We start from the raw sequence: 15,948 nt of genomic DNA, 5'->3' as shown, positions 1-15,948 counted from the left end.
TCACCTACACAATATAAAGCAGCCTACTGGCTTTTGTTAGTTGATATGGAATTCAGGAAATACTTGCCCACTCTCCCAGAGGTTCATGGAGACTCCCACATTTGGGGGAGTCTCTCCTGGCTCCCGGAAAAGTGGGAAAATCACCCACATCCCACCAGTCAACTGTGAAGTGGGTGGGATGCGGATGATGATGATGATGCAATTCGCTATAAATCGCGTTTATGCGGCTCCATCCCCAGTATTAAAAAGACATTAAGGGCGGAATTCAATTGATTCTACCCCCCTTCGCGCCCGACGGAGCTATTCAATTGTTGCTCCTGTCGGGCGCGATCAGCTGCTAGCGCTCCATTTCAGCTCGCAGCCCCAGAGGGGTGCGGGCTGAAATTGGTGAAAAGTGACCTGTTTGGGTGCCCAAACGGCACATTTCACAACCGCACCCAGCACTTTGGTCGGGGTTAGCCGTTTTACGCGGCTAAATCCGACCACTTTGGACGCGAGCAGCGCGAAAAGCTGGCACAATTGAATAGTGGCCCGCGATCTCCTGTCACTTTAGACGGGAGATCCGGACCGCGTAATCAATTGAATTCCGCCCTAATAGTGACAAACCACCATAGGGGGCGGAGCAGCGATGACGTGATCCGTGTTGCTTCCACAGTTACAAAGTCGGTAATAACGCCAAACCAATAATGGGGCGGAGTCATAATGATACGTAAAGCGGTGGTCCCCCTCCATCCCACCATCTGCCTCCTCATGTCCCGGATTCAGGCTTGCCAAAGTTGGCAAGTATGATCCAGGATTTAGTGGTTGCAAAGAGCAGGGAGAGGAGAGGACAAATTAGTGGAAGTTGTCTATTGATTACCAAGTGAGTTGTTCATTTTCTTCTCAGTTTACAATGTATTGATCATTGTCTTTTTCAATTTAGTTGTTCACTGTCTGATGTGTGTGAGTGTAAGTGTTGTTAATGTCTTTTTTCTCCTTGTTTTCTGTCTTGTCTGTGGTATTTGTTTGTACTTGTTAGGATATCTAATAGGTTGAGAGGAGATGCTGCAAGGAATTGTAGTGAAAAGTAGGGATGGTCAATGAATATCACCACATCTGGAATATTGATATTCAGGTTTCTATCTTGTCCGCATTTCCAGTTGGTACAGGCATATTGATTTATTGATAATCATACCGGTTGTGCTGGTTGCGTCTTCTCAGAGCATATGCAAATTAGCAATATGACAGGGGCCCCGCGCCACACACCCTGCACCCATACATATACCTACCTCTCAAATCACCGGGAATATGGCACGGATGCCATTTTCCCAGAGAGCTACACATGTGCAGTAGACTCTGGCCAGTAACAGAGTCTACCTTGCAACTGTGCCGGAGAGAGAGGGGGGCCCATATGGATACTGCACATTGGCCTTCTCTTCTTTTAAGCCGCCCCTGTAACAATCCCATATTGAACCAAAAGATCAATCCAAGCCCTTTGATTTTCCATCCCTCATGTTGTGTATCAAAGGGAGAAAAAAAACTTTTGAACTACTGTACCTAGGGCCTGATTCAGACCCACTCGCGAGCGGCTGTCCGCTCGCAAGTGGGTCGATGGTATGCACTGCGCATGCGCACGACGGAGGGAGCTCCGTCGTGCGCATGCGCGAGACGCGACGAGCGAAGGACTTTCCTTCGCTCGTTGTGTCTGATCAAAGGGGGCGTGCTGTCGATGTTGATTGACAGCACGCCCCCTTTGGTGGGCGTGCCGGGGGCGTGCCTGCAAGATGGAGGCGTTCCCAAGGGAACGCCTACCGTCAGAAGCCGGCCCCACTGACATCACTAGTGATGTCAGTGGGAGTGATTTTGGCTCTGATAGAGCCAAAATCATTCCTGGCCTTGCAGTTGAGAAACTCAACCGCAGGCTTCTGCTCGCACTGGCGATGGTCGCGATGGTCAAGACCATCGCGACCATCATCCTGCACGCTCGTATAGGCTGTGGGTGGTGGAGGTGGGCCCTGATTCAGAGCGAGCGCTCTGGTCAGAGCGTCCGGCACTGAATCAGGGCCCTAATGTCTAATGTCACCACATTTTGTTAATAATCATTAAACATTTGTTGAAATATAAATTTATGAAAGAGTTGTGGGTTTAAAGTAGGTTTTATGCATTCTTCAGTCTGTTTGGTTAGCTATTTCTTTCCACTAAAGAACAATATGCTCTCAGGGCCTGATTCTGTAAGGATCGTAATTGCTAAGCTGCACACAGGCTATAGGTATGATGTATGCACACAGGCTATAGATATGATGTATGCACGCAGGCTATAGATATGATGTATGCACGCAGGTTATAGATATGTTGTATGCATACAGGCTATAGATATGATGTATGCATGCAGGCTATAGATATGAGTATGCACACAGGCTATAGATATGATGTATGGACGCAGGCTATAGATATGATGTATGAACGCAGGCAGCTTTGCAATTGCTATCCTTGCAGATATGGTAATGCAGCAGGAGGCTGTGTACTCGCAGACCCGTTCTGCACATGCGTAGAATGGGTCTGGCGCCTACGCAGATTCCCAATCATAGCGTGCACTGCTGAATCAGGTCCTCGGACCAGAAAGTTGTGGATTTTGCAGCCAAAAATACAAGCACTCAGCAATAAATGCACAGAGGCACTGAAATTCTCCTAACAAATGTTGACTTCAAAGCTGTAACCACAACGAGTGTCAGTAAGTTTTTATGTGTAGAATATGAAGGGGATTGTGTATTGTCTGCTTAATGAGCCACTTTGCTTATTCAGTGTGGAGCTAGTGTCACACACTGGTAGGCAATTTAGATGGCTTGTAATCACTTTCATTCACTACAATGGACCTTTATTCTCTCAAATCACAATTATTCCCTAAAATGGCATTTTGCGCTGTGTCTTTTGCTTGTCAGGTATAAACAAAGAACATGTGTCTGACAGTAACATTTATCTATACAGCTTGAAAAGAAAACAACGGATGATCCAATGGAGCTACTGTGCTTCCTCAACTCAGTGTATTCAAAATGTCTGTCTCCTAAGGGACATATAAAGAACATATTCAATTATATAATGAATTATACAGGCAGTGGAAGTCAAAGTTAACATAAGGCAGCTTTAGTGAACATTGCAGGTGGCTGCAAAACATACAGTAACTCTTTTAAATTTTGTGTAACATGTCACAAACGCTAAGCCCAGGTGTTCCCTGTGAAGTTATTCCTACTGCCAAACAGGACATCAAGCAGCACTATACTGTTCTATCGTCACACATGTAACTGCATTTCTCTGTGTGTGGTTCGCCTTCCCGGATCACTCTTTTCATGTCTGAACTGTATTTGTCTTATGGATAAATAGAGGGCCCCTGAGGTTAATTAGGGAACTTTCTCATATGCTGAAATGTTCACAATTTATCACATTTTCAAAAAGAAAAGAGGAAATCACAGCAGCTGATGAGTCACACTCCCCAGAGGAACACCATGCTTCCATTGCTTTAATACTACTTATTTATGTCATTCATAAATATTAAAAGCAACTCGTGGCACAGACCAGTAATTACAAGGCATAATCTCGTTATTTTGGCTGACTCATAAAACGTACATGGATATTACCCGAAACCAAGTGTCAGCTGAGCTCTGTGAGACATCAGCACATTCAAATCTCTAGGATAAATGATGGCTGTAGTTATGTTTTCTCAAAATGTTGCATTCTTTAAATTTATTTAAGGGTATTATTATTCAATGTATGTACCTGGAAAGCAAAATCTACACTGTGTTTCACCTTTATCCTAAATAAATAGTGTAACAGTCTTACTTATAGAGATTGTTTACCTTCACAAAAATATACACACTGAATCCTCCACCCATGGACCCAGCCCTGACCCATAGCAACCAATCAGCTTTGAAGTAGCATTTATCAACTACAGTCTATAAAATAATAGGTAGGAGATGATTGGTTGCTATGGGAAATTTCTCCACTGGTCCACTTCTGCACCCTTTTCACTGCTTGATAAATAGACCCCTAAAAAGAAAGCTACCAGCCTAAGGGGTCTATTTACTCAGCAGTGTTAGGACACAGAGTGAAAAGTGATAAGGTGCCAGCCAATCAACTCCTAACTGCCATCTCACATTGTTTGAAAAATGACAGTTGGGAGCTGATTGGCTGGCACCTTATCACTTTTCACTCTGTCTCCTAACACTGCTTAATAAATAGACCCTTAAAAGAGAGAGCTGCTTGTTTAAAAAGGAGAGCTGCCAGTTTACTAGAGAGCGCTACCTAAAGATCATGGTGCCAGTGCCATATTGGGATTTGTTACGGCCAAAGAGTTACAGTTTAAGGGGCATATGTATCAAAGCTTGTGAGATAAAATTGTGAGATATATATATCACCAACCAATCAGCTCCTAAATATAATTTTTTAAACACAGCCTGCAAAATGTAAGTTAGAAGCTGATTGGTTGGTCATATATATCTCACAAATTTATCTCACATGAAGCTTTAATATATGCCCCTAAGTGTCCAGATGAAGATTACATATGTCCAGGAGTAGATATATATGCAAATAAAGCTTCCCTATTCAAATCCAAATTTAGCTAGGTTAGTATCCAAAGCATGCAGAGAAGGAATCAATGAAAAATATTAGTTCCAAAATCTGCCAATAGGGGAAAAGAGGGTGCTGTACAGGCTTAAATGCATAAAAATGTACAAACAATAGAATGAAGATAAACCTAAAGCTAAATTTATTTATTTTTTTATTTTTGCTTCTTGTAACAATTGAAAGAGAAACTGCAGGGTGGATGTGATAAAAATGAAGGTGGGCAGGGGAAGAATATGATGAATAATGTGATGGAAGGGGGCATGTGATGAAAAATGTGTTGGGCAAGGCTGGTATATGATGAAAACTGATATGCAGGGGGGCATGCAATAAAAAATGTGAAGGGCAGGGAAGATGTGATGAAAAATGTGATTGGCAGGGAGGAATGTGATAAACAATATAGTGGGTAGAGTGGCTTGTGAGGGAAAATCTGGTGGGCAGAGGGAAAAGCTGATGGGCATGAGGGAGGAAAGCACGAGGGTTAGGATTTTCACACTTTCATTATTATGTTTCCCTTACTTAAAACAGACACTTTGGTGGCTACATACATAACTAAGAATTGTGTTAACCCACAGTAGTGCTGCGAATGCATTGCGATCGCATAGGATTTGCAAACTATCGCAGTGAGGTTGCATGCGTAATCGCTATTGCAATCGCAGTTGCGATCCTTACTGAATCAGGCCCTGTGCGTGGTACAGCAAAATAGGCTCTTGATTGTTAAACATGGAATTTGTACTTTTTTTCACAAGGAAATCTATCTACAGTATACTGCAGTCTGTATGTATATATATATATATTAGGGGTGTGCACCGGCCACTTTTCGTGTTTTGTGTTTTGGTTTTGGATCTGGATCTTTCTTCGTGTTTTGGATCTGGATTGGTTTTGCCAAAACCACCCTTCCGTGTTTTGGGTTCTGGGTTTTGTGTTTTGGATCTGTATTTTTTTTTTAAAAAGCATAAAAACAGCTAAAATCACAGAATTTGTTGGTTTCTCTGCTCCTATGCTATTATTAACCTCAATAACCTTAATTTCCACTAATTTCCAGTCTATTCTGAACACCTCACACCTCACAATAGTGTTTTCATGTCCAAAAGGTTGCACCGAGGTAGCTGGATGACTATGCTAAGCGACACGAGTGGGCGGCACAAACACGTGACCCATCTAGGAGTGACACTGCAGTGGCAGACAGGATGGCAGTTAGAAAAACTAGGCCCCAAACTGTACATAATGCAAAGAAAAAAAAGAAGTGCAAGATGGAATTGTCCTTGGGCCCTCCCACCCACCCTTATGTTGTATAAACAGGACATGCACACTTTAACAAATCAATCATTTCAGCGCCAGGGTCTGCCACACAACTGTGGCTGAAATGATTGGTTCGTTTGGGCCCCCACAAAACAAGCTGGCAATTAATGTGTCCCTGCACAAACTGGCTCTACGGAGGCAAGATGTCATCCTCATCCTCCTCATCCACCGATTCCTCACCCTCTTCAGTGTGTACATCCTCATCCTCACAAAGTATTAACTCGTCCCCACTTGAATCCACCACCACAGGTCCCTCTGTACCTTCTGGAGGCTGGTCTCCCTGGAAGAGCTGATAATTAATTTTGATGAACATCATCTTCTCCACATTCTGTGGAAGCAACCTCCTACGCCTTTCGCTGACAAGGTTCCCGGCTGCACTAAACACTCTTTCGGAGTACACACTGGAGGGGGGGCAACTCAGGTAAAATAGAGCCAGCTTGTACAGGGGCCTCCAAATTGCCTCTTTTTCCTGCCAGTACAGGTATGGACTGTCTGACATGCCTACTTGGATGCTGTCACCGATGTAATCCTCCACCATTCTGTCAATGGTGACAGTATCATATGCAGTGACAGTAGACATGTCAGAAATTGTTGCCAGGTCCTTCAGTCCGGACCAGATGTCCAAACTTGGTCCTGCCTGCCCTGCGTCACCGCCAGCGGGTTGCTTAGGATACCTAAGTTTTTTCCTGGCAGCCCCAGTTGCGGGAGAAAATGAAGAAGGAGCCGTTGACGTGTCACGTTCCGCTTCAGCTGACAGTGTGTTCACCAGCAGGTCTTTGCACCTCTGCAGGCTTGTGTCGGCCGGAAAGAGAGACACCACATAGGCTTTAAACCTAGGATCAAGCACGGTGGCCAAAATGTAGTGGTCTGATTTCAACAGATTGACCACCCTGGAATCCTGGCAAAGCGAATGAAGGGCTTCATCCACAAGTCCCACATGCCGAGCGGAATCGCTCCGTCTTAGCTCCTCCTTCACTTTCTCCAGCTGCTTCTGCAAAAGCCTGATGAGGGGAATGACCTGACTCAAGCTGGCTGTGTCTGAACTGACTTCACGTGTGGCAAGTTCGAAGGGCTGGAGAACCTTGCACAACACGGAAATCATTCTCCACTGTGCTTGAGTCAGGTGCATACCCCCTCCTTTGCCTATGTCATAGGTGGATGTATAGGCTTGTATGGCCTTTTGCTGCTCCTCCATCCTCTGAAGCATATAGAGGGTTGAGTTCCACCGCGTCACAACCTCTTGCTTCAGGTGATGGCGGGGCAGGTTCAAGAGTGTTTGCTGGCGCTCCAGTCTTTCGGCACGCAGTCGCTGAACGGCGAAAGTGGCCAGAAATTTTTCAGGCCACCCAAAGCGTCTCCTGCACGCCCCTGTCGCTTTTCAGAAAATTCTGCACCACCAAGTTTATTGTGTGAGCAAAACATGGGACGTGCTGGAATTTGCCCAGATGTAATGCCCGCACAATATTGGTGGCGTTGTCAGATATCACAAATCCCCAGGAGAGTCTAAGTGGGGTAAGCCACTGGGCGATGATTTCCCTCAGTTTCTCTAAGAGGTTGTCGGCGGTGTGCCTCTTACTGAAACCGGTGATACACAGCGTAGCCTGCCTTGTAAGGAGCTGGCGTTTCTGAGATGCTGCTACTGGTGACGCTGCTGCTGTTGCTGCGTAAGGTGATACATCTACCCAGTGGGCTGTCACAGTCATATAGTCCTTAGTCTGCCCTGTTCCACTTGTCCACATGTCCGTGGTTAAGTGGACATTGTGTACAACGGCATTTTTCAGGACACTGAGGACACTTTTTCTGACGTTTCTGTACAGTCTCGGTATCGCCTGCCTAGTGAAGTGGAATCTAGATGGGATTTGGAACCGGGGACACACTACCTCCATCAATTGTCTAAATCCCACTGCACTAATGGCGGATACCGGACGCACGTCTAACACCAACATAGCAGTCAAGGCCTCAGTTATACGTTTTGCTTCAGGATGACTGCTGTCGTACTTCATCCTCCTCGCTAAGGACTGTTGGAGGGTCAATTGTTTAGTAAAAGTAGTGGTGTTCCTACTTCCTCTCTGGGATGATGAACGACTCCCAGCAGCAGCAACAGCAGCAGCGGCAGCAGTAGGCGTAGCAATGCAGGATCCTCCAGAGGAATCCCGGATAGGAGAGTCAGTCATGCCAGTGACATGGCCTGCAGGACTACTTCCGATCCTGACTAAGGAGGAAATTGACGAGGAGGGAGTTGACGGTGTGGTTTGCAGGCGCTTGGATACAACAGGACGGGATTTAGGTGTCCCTGGACTGCTTACGGTCTTAGCCAAAGTTTCTGAACTTGACAGTAACTTTTTATGAATGCGCTGCAGGTGCCATATAAGGGAGGATGTTCCTAGGTGGTTGACGTCCCTACCCCTACTTATTTCACCTTTACATATGGTACATATGGCAAGACAGTTGTTGTCCGGATTTGGATAGAAATATTGCCAGACCAAAGAGGTGGAATGTTTGGTCTTCTGCCCAGGCATGACCGTGATGGGCTTTTTCATCCCACGGACAACAACTGTCTCCCCCGGAGCCTGATTTAAACAAACCACATCACCATCAGAATCCTCCTCGCCAACTTCCTCCTCAGCGCCAGCTACACCAGTATCCTCATCCTGTTGTACTTCAACAGTGACATCTTCAATTTGCATATCAGCAAGTGGACTGTGGGTGCTCCTTTCAGCACTTGCAGGGGGCGTGCAAATGGTGGAAAGAGCCACCTCTTCCCGTCCAGTGCTGGGAAGGTCAGTCATCGCAACCACCACCACACTTGGACTCTCCTTGGGGATTTGTGATATCTTCTTAGAAAGCACAGTTCTTCGCTGTGCTTTTGCCAGCTTAACTCTTTTGATTTTTTTAGTGGGAGGAGGGCTTCCATCGTCATGTGAAGCTGAACCACTAGTCATGAACATACTAGGGATCGACCTTAGCCGTTCCTTGCCACTCCGTGTCGTAAATGGCATATTGGCAAGTTTACGTTTCTCTTCAGCTGATTTAAATGTCTTTTTCAAGGTCATTTTCCTGAACTTTGCCATTTGGGATTGTATGTGCCCTCTACTATGACATTGGGCATCGGCCTTGGCAGACGACGTTGATGGCATGTTATCGTCTATGTCATGACTAGTGGCAGCAGCTTCAGCACTAGGAGGAAGTGGTTCTTGATCTTTCTCTATTTTATTTTTATCGGAGAAAGTTTGGTCCTCCATTTATGTTATATCGATTTGATATATACGTGCGGCTAAACACAGAAAATAATTTTTTTTTTGGTTTGGACTGGAGTGTACTTTGTGGATTACAGCACCCTATAACGGTCAAGCCAGCCGGCCCTTTACTTATGACACAGGCGCACTCTTGGCACTACTTTGTTGATGCACGTGCGGCTACTGCGCACACAATTCACAAACACAGAAAATAATTTTTTTTTGGTTTGGACTGGAGTGTACTTTCGGGGGTTACAGCACCCTTAACGGTCAAGCCAGCCGGCCCTTTACTTATGACACAAGCGCACGCTTGGCACTACTTTGTTGATGCACGTGCGGCTACTGCGCACACAATTCACAAACACAGAAAATAATTTTTTTTTGGTTTGGACTGGAGTGTACTTTCGGGGGTTACAGCACCCTTTAACGGTCAAGCCAGCCGGCCCTTTACTTATGACACAGGCGCACGCTTGGCACTACTTTGTTGATGCACGTGCGGCTACTGCGCACACAATTCACAAACACAGAAAATAATTTTTTTTTGGTTTGGACTGGAGTGTACTTTCGGGGGTTACAGCACCCTTTAACGGTCAAGCCAGCCGGCCCTTTACTTATGACACAGGCGCACGCTTGGCACTACTTTGTTGATGCACGTGCGGCTACTGCGCACACAATTCACAAACACAGAAAATAATTTTTTTTTTGTTTGGACTGGAGTGTACTTTCGGGGGTTACAGCACCCTTTAACGGTCAAGCCAGCCGGCCCTTTACTTATGACACAGGCGCACGCTTGGCACTACTTTGTTGATGCACGTGCGGCTACTGCGCACACAATTCACAAACACAGAAAATAATTTTTTTTTTGGTTTGGACTGGAGTGTACTTTGGGGGTTACAGCACCCTTTAACGGTCAAGCCAGCCGGCCCTTTACTTATGACACAGGCGCACGCTTGGCACTACTTTGTTGATGCACGTGCGGCTACTGCGCACACAATTCACAAACACAGAAAATAATTTTTTTTTGGTTTGGACTGGAGTGTACTTTCGGGGGTTACAGCACCCTTTAACGGTCAAGCCAGCCGGCCCTTTACTTATGACACAGGCGCACGCTTGGCACTACTTTGTTGATGCACGTGCTGCTACTGCGCACACAATTCACAAACACAGAAAATAATTTTTTTTTGGTTTGGACTGGAGTGTACTTTCGGGGGTTACAGCACCCTTTAACGGTCAAGCCAGCCGGCCCTTTACTTATGACACAGGCGCACGCTTGGCACTACTTTGTTGATGCACGTGCGGCTACTGCGCACACAATTCACAAACACAGAAAATAATTTTTTTTTTGGTTTGGACTGGAGTGTACTTTCGGGGGTTACAGCACCCTTAACGGTCAAGCCAGCCGGCCCTTTACTTATGACACAGGCGCACGCTTGGCACTACTTTGTTGATGCACGTGCGGCTACTGCGCACACAATTCACAAACACAGAAAATAATTTTTTTTTGGTTTGGACTGGAGTGTACTTTCGGGGGTTACAGCACCCTTTAACGGTCAAGCCAGCCGGCCCTTTACTTATGACACAGGCGCACGCTTGGCACTACTTTGTTGATGCACGTGCGGCTACTGCGCACACAATTCACAAACACAGAAAATATATTATTTTTTTAGCACTTGGGGGGAGCACCCCTGATGGACAGAGCACCCCCTGGACAACACTACAGCACTCCTTTAGGACTGGGACACTGCACAGGACTTTGGAGTGGACACAGCCCCTATGGAGAACTGACTGCACAACACAGTCCAGCCAGCCCCTATGGACTTTGAAGTAGTGGACACAGCCCCTATTAACAACAGCAGCACAGCACAACACAGCCAGCCCCTATGGACTTTGAAGTAGTGGACAACAGCAGCACTACACTACACTACACTACACAGCCCTAACTCCCACCCTCCCTCTTCACTGTCCACAGCCGAGTGAGAAAATGGCGCCGACGCGGGTACCTTATATAGGATCCAAAACCCGCGAGACTCGGAAGGCGGGATGATGACGTTTTGCCTCGATTTCAGATCCGAGTCAGGCGGGAAAAGTCGAGCCTGACTCGGATCGGACTCGGATCGGGGGGGCTCGGGGGGGTTCGGATTTCAGAAATCCGAACCCGCTCACCCCTAATATATATATATATATATATATATATACAGGGAGCATAGGCGGCACTCAGAACGACTTGAAATTAATGGACACAGACTGCTGGTTGCTTAAATGATTTAAGAAACCTGCGGTCTGTGGGCCTGATTCAGACCCGCTCGCGAGCGCCGTTATTATGAGTCTCGCACCAAAGGGGGCGTGCTGACGATGGTGATTGTCAGCACGCCCCCTTTGGTGGGCGTGCTGGGGGCGTGGCTGCCCAGACGGAGGCGTTCCCATGGGAATGCCTACCGTCTGGGGCTGGCCCCACTGACATCACTAGTGATGTCAGTGGGAGTGCTTTTGGCTCTGATAGAGCCAAAAGCACTCCAGGGCTTGCAGCAGTGAGACCCTACCACAAGGGTCTCGTTGCAAGCCCGATGGTCACGATGGTCTTGACCATCGCAACCATCATTTTGGCCGCTCGCTATAGCTGTGGGTGGTCACCCACAGCTATGCGAGCGGCCAGGAGGCCGCTCCAAAAAGGAGGAGGGACGGCCCTGATTCAGAGTGAGCGCTCTGTCAGAGCATCCGGCTCTGAATCAGGGCCTGTGTCCATTAATTTCAAGTCGTTCTGAGTGCCGCCTATGCACCCTGTACATTTAATTGTCTCCCGGGAGTGGGAGTCATTGAGGAGGGCAACGAACGCTATTGAACCTAGTATTTAGCCAAGGAGTGCCAGCTTACTGATATATATATATGTATATATATATATATATATATATATATAAAAAATATATATATTTATATATATATATATATATATATATAGTTTATCATTGTGTATGAGGGTATGAGGGCAGAGACAGTGTTGATTTCAAGCTTATTTTCTCAAAAATACTGTGCTGTGTCTGAGCGTCACCCCAAGGAAGACCTCTTCTTCTTTTTTTTCCTGTTGTCTAAAGAAAACCCTGCAGTCTTTTCTAATTCAATATACAGCAATGTATTTTTCACAAAGTGAATGTTTTTGAGACACAGCGTATAGGTATATTACTGTTCTAACTGTCTGCAGTGTTATCCCCATCATCTGCACCCCAAAACAATTCTTGCAAAGGAGACTTTTTCTGTTCCTGATGTGTAAAAAAAATTGCCAGTCTTTTATAATTGAATTTAAAAATTTGCATAGCGTGTTTTTTAGTGGCAGCTACTGTGTACAGTGATATCCGCATCATCTGAAATTAATGTTAATTATACCGTAGGAACAAAACAGGTCCAAATTACATGATTTTAGCTGTTTTTATTAATTTTAAAGAAATCCAAAAACAAAAAATTTAAGATTTAGAAACAAAACTAAAACACGGGGCTCCACACACAGCTCTATAATATATACACTGAGGCCATATTCCCTAACACACTTGGTCATACCCCCTTTACCCATAACTCCCCACTCCCACCTAGCCTGGCCAATTTTGTTGCCAAGCTGTCATTTTCTTCCGAATCCGCCACTGCATAGCACCATGAATTGTATAATTGGTGGGAGGGATGGTATGTGCAATCATAGACAGTGTATAGAAAGGATGTGAGGCACAAATATATCTGTTTACAGGCATATCATTACAAGAGTTCAAAACCTGGTAAAAATACTTACTGATGATCAACATCATTAACTAGAGCCTTATGACTGGATGATTATGGACCACCTTCTCCAGCAGGCTGTGCATAATTAACTTGAACTGTGACTATATGATACAGTATGTGTCTTTTTACTTTTCTTACTTTTTAAGCTTTACAGTCATCGTGCCAAAGAAGCAGAACATTCCCAATGCACTCAGACGTGGTAAAGGAACAGCTGTGGAGGTGTTTCACATTAATCACTATTTGATTGCTTAAGTCCAATAGCTGTTATTTAATTAGTAACTCTGTAAGAACAGACTATCAAACAATGTATTTTCTTAAAGCTATAATCCTTATATAAGCACATGGGGACACCATTGTCAGTTTTTTAGAGACTAGTCCCTTTTCATAAGTAACACTGCAAACACACGGCAGAGTCTTTCATCTCCACATGAGGCTTTGTGGTAAGCAGAAAATGCAACTTTAAGCCTGCATCTAATGGGGATGCAGTCAGGAAGCCGATGGTTGAAATGTTGACCGCCAGCTGTGTAATCCCGGCAGGGGTCTAATGACAGGCGTCCAAATCCTACTCCAGGAGCCCGACACCAGTCACAACGATTGAAGGTAAGCTGGGCGCGGACAGCCGTGGAAAGGGGATGGTTAGGGGCTAACGGGGGGGGGACTTAGGGTTAGGCACCCCCCGGGAGGGTTAGGGTTAGGCTAGAGTAAGGGGAGGTCAGGGTTAGGCACCCCTGGGGGAATTTAGAGTTAGGCACTTACAGGGGGGGTTAGAGTTAGGCACTTGGGGGGGGGTAGGGTTAGGCACCCCTAAGGGAGGATTAGGGTTAGGAGGAGTTAGGTTAGTAATAGTTTAAATACTTACCTGTTGGGATCTTCACTGCTGGTCTTCTGACATCGGGATTTGAACCGTCCGGCAGTATTTCATACCGATCCCATCTAGGGGGCATGCACACAATTCTTCTATTAAACAACCCAAGTATAACTCATGGGGATATATCAAACCATGGAGAGAGATAAAGTGGAGAAGTGGCCCATAGCAAGCCAATCAGTTTCTTTCATTTATCCTGTACCCTCTGCCCGGACCCTCACATTGGCACATTGCTGTAAACTTACCTCTCCACACTCCTGGAGTTCTCCAGCCTGCCTGTTTTCTCTGGTTGCTGTGCTGTAGGTGACGTTATTCAACCCCTGCAGCAACGCCTCATCACAGGCACCATATTGGATTCAGCCCCGGCAGCTGTTGAAGCTTCTGGCTCAGGCGCTGATTAAATCTCCCTCCTGGTCGTCGTCCTGGGCAGGTGAGTAGTTGGAGGATCTGCTATCATTCCACAATTCTCTGTGGGCTTCTGTGAACCCGTGACCCCTGGGCCCGGCCACCATCTTGTATTCAGCCCCAGTGACTGCTGCAGCTCCTGCTTCCTTTGTTGGGAGTGTATGCTGGTCAATGCCCTGAGTAGGTGGGAAGGTGGATGACCATCTCCTTGGTGTGAAAAGATTTTTGGTGACCTTTGTGAACCCGCTGTTTTCGGACCCGGCCGCCATCTTGAAGTGCTACCCTGCATCAGCAAAGGCTTGTAGGCTGAAGGTGGATCTTCTGCTGTTTATCTTGAGTTTCCTGGAATGCAGGTGTAGTGTTGTGAGTGCTGCTCTGTTTGATCATCCCTCTCTGTACAGCCCTTCTCATATCTCTCATTACTGACTGCCTCCCTGCACTCTCTGAAATGTCACTACCTGTTCCTGTTCATCTTCAGTGAAGTTTTATATTACACTTTTCTTCTGTTTTGATACTTACTTGTTACTATGATTATCTCCAGAGGTGGCTATGCCTTCTCTAAAAAATATGGAATGTCTCCTTAAAGTCAATACCAACTCCGCAGAGAGGCTCGTGGCTCGGGTGGCGAAACTGCATGCTAAGTTATCTCTTTCATGTTATGATTTGCCACACACTGAGGCTCGGCTTACTGAAACGGAGGCCTGTGGGCCTGATTCAGAGCCGGACGCTATTTGCGGTCGTTCGTCCAGAAAATAGGGTTGGCTATTCAAATGAACCGTTTGCTCTTTGTGGTCTGTTAACGCCTCAAGGTCTGAACGAGCGAACAAAACTTGCGGTCGTTTTCTGAAAAAATACGCCGCCTGGCCGCTCGCACCCTACGTCATGTCCGCTATTTATTAGATTAATCGAGTACATCGACCAGCGTATGAACTTCTCGCTATTCTTGTGGTTGGTTTTTGCTACCACAATCTTGCGAGCAGTTCTGGCTATAAAATAACCCAGTGACGTGGTAGATGATGCTGCTGTATTAATTATGCACACCCTTAAAACGCCCATTTTGACCTTTAAGCATGCCTGCGTTCGGATCTCCACTCCCCATTTTCAAGCACCTTCTCCTGTTACCACCCACATACGCCTCATTCTGTCACTCAAAATAGCAGGCATTCGCTATTTAGCGAACAAAGGATTTTCGGTCGCACTGACTGGCTCGCGCATAAGTATTACGATCCATACGCATGCACAGTTGGGCAAACATCGCTTGGAGCGAACGAGCGGCCGCTTACAAGCGGCTCTGAATCAGGCCCTTTGTTCCCACTCTCGAGCGAGGTGATACTCCTAATACTGGCCACCTGACCACCTTCAAGTTTTGGAGTACGACGTCTCAGATATCATCTGCCGCCATTTTTCGATGTTTCATTAATACTCCATTTTCTCCTCCACTCTTTGATTCTGGAGACCTCACTTCTTCTGCAAAAGACCAATTCCTGGATTTATCCTCTTTAGTGGTTGCATTCCCTTCCAATTTTGACCATCGGATACTTTGATTCTACAGTGGCTCTTTCAGAAGTCTTCTATGTGCTCTATAGTGGTCCGCGCTACAGGATAATTATCCTATCTCTAGCTGCTATACACAAAAGAGGTATCCCAACCTCATACAAATGTATACTAGTAATCACAAGCAAAAGATGCTAGCGCTGCGAGATAGAACTGTGATCTAGTGGATGGCTAGATGTTATTACTTAATAGATAATTGTCTTACACTGAGACACATGTAATTTAAGCTCA

This window comes from Taudactylus pleione, unplaced genomic scaffold (genome assembly GCF_031769625.1).
Source record: "Taudactylus pleione unplaced genomic scaffold, aTauple2 ptg000105l, whole genome shotgun sequence".
Classification (NCBI taxonomy): domain Eukaryota; kingdom Metazoa; phylum Chordata; class Amphibia; order Anura; family Myobatrachidae; genus Taudactylus; species Taudactylus pleione.
The sequence above is the reverse complement of the archived record's forward strand: the minus strand, read 5'-3'. Positions refer to the sequence as shown.